The sequence below is a fragment of the Somniosus microcephalus genome, chromosome 5, assembly GCF_052327205.1.
Source record: "Somniosus microcephalus isolate GS21.2 chromosome 5, FLI_Smic_1.0, whole genome shotgun sequence".
Classification (NCBI taxonomy): Eukaryota; Metazoa; Chordata; class Chondrichthyes; order Squaliformes; family Somniosidae; genus Somniosus; species Somniosus microcephalus.
The window spans coordinates 188507182-188517937 of record NC_140991.1 but is presented as its reverse complement, the minus strand read 5'-3'; positions in this window follow the sequence as shown (position 1 = coordinate 188517937).

The following is a 10756-nucleotide window of genomic DNA, read 5'->3' as shown; positions in this document are numbered from 1 at the left end:
TTCCAGAATACACTGTAATAGGTGGTCCAGTGTCCACTGTTATAGGTGGTCCAGAATCCACTTTTATGGGTGTTCTGGAATCCACTGTTATAGGTGCTCCAGATTCCACTGTTAAAGGTGGTCGGGAATCCACTGTTATGGGTGGCCCAGAAACCACTGTTATAGATGGTCCAGTATCCAATGTTATAAGTGGTCTAGAATCCAGTTATAGGTGTTCCAGAATCCACTGTTCTATGTGGTCCAGAACCCACTGTTATAGGTGGTCCAGAATCCACTCTTATAGGTGGTCCAGAATCTACTGTTATATTTTCTCCACTATCCACTGTTATAGGTGGTCCAGATTCCACTGTAATATGTGGTCCAGAATCAACTCTTATACGTGGTCTAGAATCCACTGTTATAGGTGGTCCAGAATCCAATCTTATAGGAAGTCCAGAATCCACTGTTATAGGTGGTCCAGAATCCACTATTATAGGTGGTCCAGAATCTACTGTTATATTTGCTCCACTATCCATTGTTATAGGTGGTCCAGATTCCACTGTAATAGGTGGTCCAGAATCAACTCTTATACGTGGTCTAGAATCCACTGTTATAGGTGGTCCAGAATCCAATCTTAAAGGAAGTCCAGAATCCACTGTTATATGTGGTCCAGAATCCACTGCTTTAGGTGGTCCAGAATCCAATCTTATACATGGTCTAGAATCCACTGTTATAGGTGGTCCAGAATCCAATCTTATGGGAAGTCCGGAATCCACTGTTATAAGTGGATGGAATCCACTATTTTAGGTGGTCCAGAATCCAATCTTACAGGTGGTCCAGAATCCACTGTTATAGGTGGTCTAGAATGCACTGTTACATGTGGTCTTGAATCTACTGTTATAGGTGGTCCAGAATCCACTGTTATAGGTGGTCCAGAATCCACTGTTATGGGTGTTCTGGAATCCACTGTTATAGGTGGTCCAGAAACCACTGTTATAGGTTGTCCAGAATCCACTGTTATGGGTGTTCTGGAATCTACTGTTATAAGTGCTCCAGAATCCACTGTTATGGGTGGTCCAGAAACCACTGTTATAGGTGGTCAGGAATCCATGTCATAGATGGTCCAGAATCCACTGTTATAGGTGGTCATGAATCCACTGTTATAGGTTGTCCAGAATCCAATGTTATATGTGTTCCAGAATCCACTGTTATAGTTGGTCCAGAATCCATTGTTATAGGTGGTCCAGAATCCACTGTTATAGGTACTCCAGAATCCACGGCTTAAGGTAGTCCAGAATGCACTGGTAATAGTAGTCCGGAACCAATGCTATTGGTGGTCCAGAATCCACTACTATAGGTGGTCCAGCATCCTGTGTTATAGGTGGTTCAGAATCCAATGTTACAGCTGCTCCAGAATCCAATGTTATAGGAGGTCCAGAATCCACTGTTATACGTGATCCAGAATCCACTGTTGTAGGTGGACTAGAATCAACTGATGTAGGTGGTCTAGAATCCACTGTTATAGGTGGACCAGAATCCAGTACGATAGGTGGTCCAGAATCCACTGTTATAGATGGTCCAGAATCCACTGTTATACGTGGTCCAGAATCCACTGTTATACATGATCCAGAATCCACTGTTGTAGGTGGACTAGAATCAACTGATGTAGGTGGTCTAGAATCCACTGTTATATATGGTCCAGAATCCACTGTTATAGGTAGTCCAGAATCCACTGTTCTATGTGGTCCAGAATCCACTGTTATAGGTGGGCTACAATCCAGTTATAGGTGTTCCAGAATCCACTGTTCTATGTGGTCCAGAACACACTGTTATAGTTGGTCCAGAATCCACTCTTATAGGTGGCCCAGAATCCACTATTATAGGTGGTCCAGAATGCACTGTTATAGGTGGCCCAGAATCTACTGTTGTATTTGCTCCAGTATCCACTGTTATATGTGGTCCAGAATCCACTGTTATAGGTGGTCTACAATCCAGTTATAGGTGTTCCAGAACCCACTGTTCTATGTGGTCCAGAACACACTGTTATAGGTGCTCCAGATTCCACTTTAATAGGTGGTCCAGAATCAACTCTTATACGTGGTCTAGAATCCACTGTTATAGGTGGCCCAGAATCTACTGTTGTATTTGCTCCAGTATCCACTGTTATATGTGGTCCAGAATCCACTGTTATAGGTGGTCTACAATCCAGTTATAGGTGTTCCAGAACCCACTGTTCTATGTGGTCCAGAACACACTGTTATAGGTGGTCCAGATTCCACTTTAATAGGTGGTCCAGAATCAACTCTTATACGTGGTCTAGAATCCACTGTTATAGGTGGTCCAGAATCCAATCTTATAGGAAGTCCAGAATCCACTTTTATATGTGGTCCAGAATCCACTGCTTTAGGTGGTCCAGAATCCAATCTTATACATGGTCTAGAATCCACTGTTATAGGTGGTCCAGAATCCAATCTTATGGGAAGTCCAGAATCCACTGTTATAAGTGGATGGAATCCACTGTTATAGGTCGTCTAGAATGCGCTGTTATATGTGGTCTAGAATCTACTGTTATAGATGGTCCAGAATCCACTGTTATAGGTGGTCCAGAATCCACTGTTATGGGTGTTCTGGAATCCACTGTTATAGGTGGTCCAGAATCCACTTTTATAGGTGGTCCAGAATCCACTGTTATGGGTGTTCTGGAATCCACTGTTATAGGTGGTCCAGAATTCATTTTTATGGGTGTTCTGGAATCCACTGTTATAGGTGGTCTAGTATCCACTGTTACAGGTGGTCAGGAATCCACTGTTATAAGTGGTCCAGAATCCACTGTTATAGGTGGTCCAGAATCCACTTTTATGGGTGTTCTGGAATCCACTGTTATACTTGCTCCAGATTCCACTGTTAAAGGTGGTCAGGAATCCACTGTTATGAGTGGTCAAGAAACCACTGTTATAGATGGTCCAGTATCCAATGTTATAGGTGGTCTAGAATCCAGTCATAGGTGTTCCAGAATCCACTGTTCTATGTGGTCCAGAACCCACTGTTAAAGGTGGTCCAGAATCCACTCTTATAGGTGGTCCAGAATCTACTGTTATATTTGCTCCACTATCCACTGTTATAGGTGGTCCAGATTCCACTGTAATAGGTGGTCCAGAATCAACTCTTATACGTGGTCTAGAATCCACTGTTATAGGTGGTCCAGAATCTAATCTTATAGGAAGTCCAGAATCCACTGTTATATGTGGTCCAGAATCCACTGCTTTAGGTGGTCCAGAATCCAATCTTATACATGGTCTAGAATCCACTGTTATAGGTGGTCCAGAATCCAATCTTATGGGAAGTCCAGAATCCACTGTTATAAGTGGATGGAATCCACTGTTTTAGGTGGTCCAGAATCCAATCTTACAGGTGGTCCAGAATCCACTGTTATAGGTCGTCTAGAATGGGCTGTTATATGCGGTCTAGAATCTACTGTTATAGATGGTCCAGAATCCACTGTTATAGGTGGTCCAGAATCCGCTGTTATGGGTGTTCTGCAATCCACTGTTATAGGTGGTCCAGAATCCACTTTTATAGGTGGTCCAGAATCCACTTTTATGGGTGATCTGTAATCCACTGTTATAGTTGCTCCAGATTCCACTATTAAAGGTGGTCAGGAATCCACTGTTATGAGTGGTCAAGAAACCACTGTTATAGATGGTCCAGTATCCAATGTTATAGGTGGTCTAGAATCCAGTCATAGGTGTTCCAGAATCCACTGTTCTATGTGGTCCAGAACCCACTGTTAAAGGTGGTCCAGAATCCACTCTTATAGGTGGTCCAGAATCTACTGTTATATTTGCTCCACTATCCACTGTTATAGGTGGTCCAGATTCCACTGTAATAGGTGGTCCAGAATCAACTCTTATACGTGGTCTAGAATCCACTGTTATAGGTGGTCCAGAATCTAATCTTATAGGAAGTCCAGAATCCACTGTTATATGTGGTCCAGAATCCACTGCTTTAGGTGGTCCAGAATCCAATCTTATACATGGTCTAGAATCCACTGTTATAGGTGGTCCAGAATCAACTCTTATACGTGGTCTAGAATCCACTGTTATAGGTGGTCCAGAATCCAATCTTATAGGAAGTCCAGAATCCACTGTTATATGTGGTCCAGAATCCACTGCTTTAGATTGTCCAGAATCCAATCTTATACATGGTCTAGAATCCACTGTTATAGGTGGTCCAGAATCCAATCTTATGGGAAGTCCAGAATCCACTGTTATAAGTGGATGGAATCCACTATTTTAGGTGGTCCAGAATCCAATCTTACAGGTGGCCCAGAATCCACTGTTATAGGTGGTCTAGAATGCACTGTTATGGGTGTTCTGGAATCCACTGTTATAGGTGGTCCAGAATCCACTGTTATAGGTGGTCCAGAATCCACTGTTATGGGTGTTCTGGAATCTACTGTTATAAGTGGCCCAGAATCCACTGTTATGGGAGATCCAGAAACCACTGTTATAGGTGGTCAAGAATCCATGTTATAGATGGTCCAGAATCCACTGTTATAGGTGGTCATGAATCCACTGTTATAGGTTGTCCAGAATCCAATGTTATATGTGTTCCAGAATCCACTGTTATAGTTGGTCCAGAATCCATTGTTATAGGTGGTCCAGAATCCACTCTTATAGGTACTCCAGAATCCACGGCTTAAGGTAGTCCAGAATGCACTGGTAATAGTAGTCTGGAACCAATGCTATTGGTGGTCCAGAATCCACTACTATCGGTGGTCCAGCATCCTGTGTTATAGGTGGTTCAGAATCAACTGTTACAGCTGCTCCAGAATCCAAAGTTATAGGAGGTCCAGAATCCACTGTTATACGTGATCCAGAATCCACTGTTGTAGGTGGACTAGAATCAACTGATGTAGGTGGTCTAGAATCCACTGTTATATATGGTCCAGAATCCACTGTTATAGGTAGTCCTGAATCCACTGTTATATGTGGCCCAGAATCTACTGTTCTATGTGGTCCAGAATCCACTGTTATAGGTGGGCTACAATCCAGTTATAGGTGTTCCAGAGTCCACTGTTCTATGTGGTCCAGAACACACTGTTATAGTTGGTCCAGAATCCACTCTTATAGGTGGCCCAGAATCCACTATTATAGGTGTTCCAGAATGCACTGTTATAGTTGGTCCAGAATCCACTCTTATAGGTGGCCCAGAATCCACTATTATAGGTGTTCCAGAATCCACTGTTATAGGTGGTCTACAATCCAGTTATAGGTGTTCCAGAATCCACTGTTCTATGTGGTCCAGAACACACTGTTATAGGTGGTCCAGATTCCACTTTAATAGGTGGTCCAGAATCAACTCTTATACGTGGTCTAGAATCCACTGTTATAGGTGGTCCAGAATCCAATCTTATAGGAAGTCCAGAATCCACTGTTATATGTGGTCCAGAATCCACTGCTTTAGGTGGTCCAGAATCCAATCTTATACATGGTCTAGAATCCACTGTTATAGGTGGTCCAGAATCCAATCTTATGGGAAGTCCAGAATCCACTGCTTTAAGTGAATGGAATCCACTGTTTTAGGTGGTCCAGAATCCAATCTTACAGGTGGTCCAGAATCCACTGTTATAGGTCGTCTAGAATGCGCTGTTATCTGTGGTCTAGAATCTACTGTTATAGATGGTCCAGAATCCACTGTTATAGGTGGTCCAGAATCCACTGTTATGGGTGTTCTGGAATCCACTGTTATAGGTGGTCCAGAATCCACTTTTATAGGTGGTCCAGAATCCACTGTTATGGGTGTTCTGGAATCCACTGTTATAGGTGGTCCAGAATCCACTGTTATAAGTGGTCCAGAATCCACTGTTATAGGTGGTCCAGAATTCATTTTTATGGGTGTTCTGGAATCCACTGTTATAGGTGGTCTAGTATCCACTGTTACAGGTGGTCAGGAATCCACTGTTATAAGTGGTCCAGAATCCACTGTTATGGGTGGTCCAGAAACCACTGTTATAGGTGGTCCAGAATCCATGTTATACATGGTCCAGAATCCACTGTTATAGGTGGTCATGAATACACTGTTATAGTTTGTCCAGAATCCACTGTTATATGTGTTCCAGAATCCACTGTTATAGGTGGGCTGGAATCCACTGTTATAGGATGTCCAGAATCCACTGTTACAGTTGGTCCAGAATCCATTGTTATAGGTGGTCCTGAATCAACTGTTAAAAATGGTCCAGAATCCACTGTTATAGGTGGTCCAGAATCCACTGTTATAGGTAGTCCAGAATCCATGGCTTAAGATGGTCCAGAATGCACTGTTATAGGTAGTCCAGAATGCACAGGTAATAGTAGTCCAGAACCAATGCTATTGGTGGTCCAGAATCCACTACTACAGGTGGTCCAGCATCCTGTGTTATAGGTGGTTCAGAATCCACTGTTATAGCTGCTCCAGGATCCAATGTTATAGGAGGTCCAGAATCCCCTGTTATACGTGATCCAGAATCCACTGTTGTAGGTGGGCTAGAATCAACTGATGTAGGTGGTCTAGAATCCACTGTTATCGGTGGAGCAGAATACACTGTTATAGGTGGTCCAAAATCCACTGTTATACGTGATCCAGAATCAACTGTTGTAGGTGGACTAGAATCAACTGATGTAGGTGGTCTAGAATCCACTGTTATATATGGTCCAGAATCCACTGTTATAGGTGGTCCAGAATTCACTGTTATATGTGGTCCAGAATCCACTGTTATATGTGGTCCAGAATGCACTGTTATAGGTGGTCTACAATCCAGTTATAGGTGTTCCAGAACCCACTGTTCTATGTGGTCCAGAACACACTGTTACAGTTGGTCCAGAATCCACTCTTATAGGTGGTCCAGAATCCACTATTATAGGTGGTGCAGAATGCACTGTTATAGGTGGCCCAGAATCTACTGTTGTATTTGCTCCAGTATCCACTGTTATAGGTGGTCCAGAATGTACTGTTATAGGTGGTCCAGAATCCACTATTATACATGGTCTAGAACCCACTGTTATAGGTGGCCCAGAATCCAATCTTATAGGAAGTCCAGAATCCACTGTTATAGGTGGTCTACAATCCAGTTATAGGTGTTCCAGAATCCACTGTTATAGATGGTCCAGAACACACTCTTATAGGTGGTCCAGAATCCACTGTTATATGTGGTCCAGAATCCACTGTTATAAGTGGTCCAGAATCCACTCTTATAGGTGGTCCAGAATCTACTGCACGGGCACCTTCCCGTGCAAGCAGAGGACATGTAACACCTGCCCCTATAACTCCCCCCTTCCCACTGTCCAGGGCCCCAAACACCCCTTCCAGGTGAAACAGCGATTTACTTGTACTTCTCGCAATCTAGTATACTATATTCGCTGCTCACGATGTGGTCTCCTCTACATTGGGGAGACCAAACGCAGATTGGGTGACCGCTTTGCGGAACACCTCCGTTCAGTCCGTAAGGTTGACCCCGAGCTTCCGGTCGCCTATCATTTTAATTCACCGCTCCATTCCCACTCGGACCTCACCGTCCTTGGCCTCTTGTATTGTTCCACGGAAGCTCAACGTAAACTCGAGGAACAGCACCTCATCTTCCGATTAGGCACTCTGCAGTCTTCCGGACTCAATATCGAGTTCAACAATTTCAGATCATAAGCTCGGCCCCTATTTCATTTTTTCTTGTAATTTTTCCACTCCTTTTCACCCCCCCCCCTTTCCTTTTGTTTCTCTCTCAGACCTGGCAGCTATCTCTTGCCCTGCCAGTACACTTTACACCTAATCTCAGCCTATTACCATCTCGTCTAGCTTCTAATCTCTTTTACTTCTTTTGTTTCTTTTACTCTTTTGTCCGATCGCAGCCCTGCCTTCGATCTAGTTTCTTTTCTTTCCAGTTTTGAAGAAGGGTTCAACCCGAAACGTCAACTCAAATTTTTCTCCATGGATGTTGCCTGACCTGCTGAGTTTTTCCAGCATTTTCTGTTGTTATTTTGGATTTCCAACATCTGCAGTATTTTGCTATCATACTAGTGTTTGGTTCACTGCCACACCTCTTCTAGGAATGCCTACCTTGAAGAAGTTCTGCTCTTCTCTTTGACGGGATCTCCATTTGGCTCTTCAACCTTGTTCATCTTCTTACTTTCAGTTTCCCTTCTCGTGTTTGATCAGGTATCTGCCAAGACTCGGTTTCACAGCCACGTCATTTTCCTCAGCAACTGTCTCCGGTTCCGACCTTTTCCACGTGGATTCCAACTAAACTTCCACCCTTCGTGTTTTGGATCCACCCAGGATTACAAATATCTCCAAGATATTCATTGTTCCTCGAACTACTGCTCTCGCCGTATCCTGAGATCCACGCTCAACGCCATGCGGCGCCACATGAACACACTCGACTTCTCTCTTCAGCAACACCGGCACACTCTATCTCAAAGCTGTCCGGGTCCACAGTTCCATTTCATCCTTCGACTCATCCGACGCTTCAACAAAAAACTTTTCTTCTTCCTTTCCCATGTCAAGGATCGCAAGATTCATCAACTCTTGGACACCACCGCCCCTCCGGAACCTTCTTCCCCTTTACTTTCCTCTGACCCCCCTTCTCCCAATCTCACCCGCTGCCGCGTTTTCACTATCCCCTCTGACCTTCCACTCTCTGACCCTGAACGATCAGTCCTCAGCAAAGGCCTGAGCTTCATCCCCTTACGCCCCCACCTCAATGAATTTCGAGCTCGGCACGATGTTGAGCTCTTTTTCCGCCGCCTTTGTCTCCGTGCCCACTTCTCTGGCCAGGAGTCTTCCCCCCGCACAACTGACCCTTTCTCCCGCTTGCAGAATTCCCATTCTACCTGGACCCCTCCCCCTGGCCTCTTACCCTCTCTAGATCTTTTCATCATTAACTGCCGCCATGACATCGGCGTCTCCATTTCTCTGTTCCCCTCACTCACTCCAACCTACCTCCCTCTGAACTTGCAGCACTCCATTCTCTTAGATCCAACCCTGACATTGTCATTAAACCCGTTGACAAGGGTGGTGCTGTTGTTGTTTGGCGTAGTGACCTCTACCTAGCGGAAGCTGAATGCCAACTCTCCGACACCTCCTCCTACCTCCACCTGGACCATGACACCACTACCGAACATCAAACCACCGTTTCCAAGACTGTCACTGACCTCATCTCCTCTGGAGATCTTCCCCCCGCTGCCACCAACCTCATAGTTCCCCAACCCCGCACAGCCCGCTTCTACCTCCTTCCCAAGATCCACAAACAGGACTGCCCTGGTAGACCCATCGTTTCAGCCTGTTCTTGCCCCACGGAACTTATCTCTTCCTATCTTGACTCTATCTTTTCTCCCCTTGTCCAGTCTCTTCCCACCTACATCCGCGACTCTTTGGACGCCCTCCGCCACTTTAACAGTTTCCAGTTTCCTGGCCCCAACCGCTTCCTTTTCACCATGGACGTACAATCCCTCTACACCTCCATCCCCCACCCGGATGGCCTGAGGGCGCTCCGCTTCTTCCTTGAACAGAGGCCCGACCAGTCCCCATCCACCACTACCCTCCTCCGCCTGGCTGAACATGTTCTCACATTGAACAACTTCTCCTTTAACTCCACTCATTTCCTCCAAATCAAAGGTGTTGCCATGGGTACCCGCATGGGTCCTAGCTATGCCTGCCTTTTCGTGGGCTATGTGGAACAATCTTTGTTCCAGTCCTACTCGGGTCCCCTCCCTCACCTCTTTTTCCGATACATTGATGACTGTATCGGTGCCGTTTCCTGCTCTCGCCCCGAACTTGACAATTTCATTCACTTTGCCTCCAATTTCCACCCTTCCCTCACCTTCACATGGTCCATCTCTGACTCTTCCCTTCCCTTCCTCGACTTCTCCGTCTCCATCTCTGGGGATAGGTTATCGACCAATATTCACTACAAGCCCACTGACTCCCACAGCTACCTGGACTACACTTCCTCCCACCCCGCTTCATGTAAGGACTCTATTCCATTCTCCCAGTTTCTCCGTCTCTGCCGTATCTGCTCCGACGATGCCACCTTCCACGCCAGTGCTTCAGACATGTCTTCCTTTTTCTGCAACCGAGGATTCCCCTCTGCCGTGGTTGACACTGCCCTCGACCGTGTCAGTTCCATCTCCCGCACTTCTGCCCTCACCCCTGCCCCTCCCTCCCGGAACCACGATAGGGTTCCCCTTGTCCTCACCTATCACCCCACCAGCCTCCACATTCAACGGATCATCCTCCGGCATTTCCGTTACCTCCAAAGTGATCCCACCGCCAAACGTATCTTCCCCTCCCCTCCCCTTTCAGCATTCCGCAGGGACCGCTCCCTCCGAGACACCCTAGTCCACTCCTCTATCACCCCAAACACCCCTTCCCCTTTGCCTGGCACCTTCCCGTGCAAGCGGAGGAGATGTAACACCTGCCCCTATACCTCCCCCCTTCCCACTGTCCAGGGCCCCAAACACCCCTTCCAGGTGAAACAGCGATTTACTTGTACTTCTCGCAATCTAGTATACTGTATTCGCTGCTCACGATGTGGTCTCCTCTACATTGGGGAGACCAAACGCAGATTGGGTGACCGCTTAGTGGAACACTTCCGTTCAGTCCGTAAGGGTGACCCTGAGCTTCCGGTCGCCTGTCATTTTAATTCACCGCTCCATTCCCACTCGGACCTCACCGTCCTTGGCCTCTTGTATTGTTCCACGGAAGCTCAACGTAAACTCGAGGAACAGCACCTCATCTTCCGATTAGG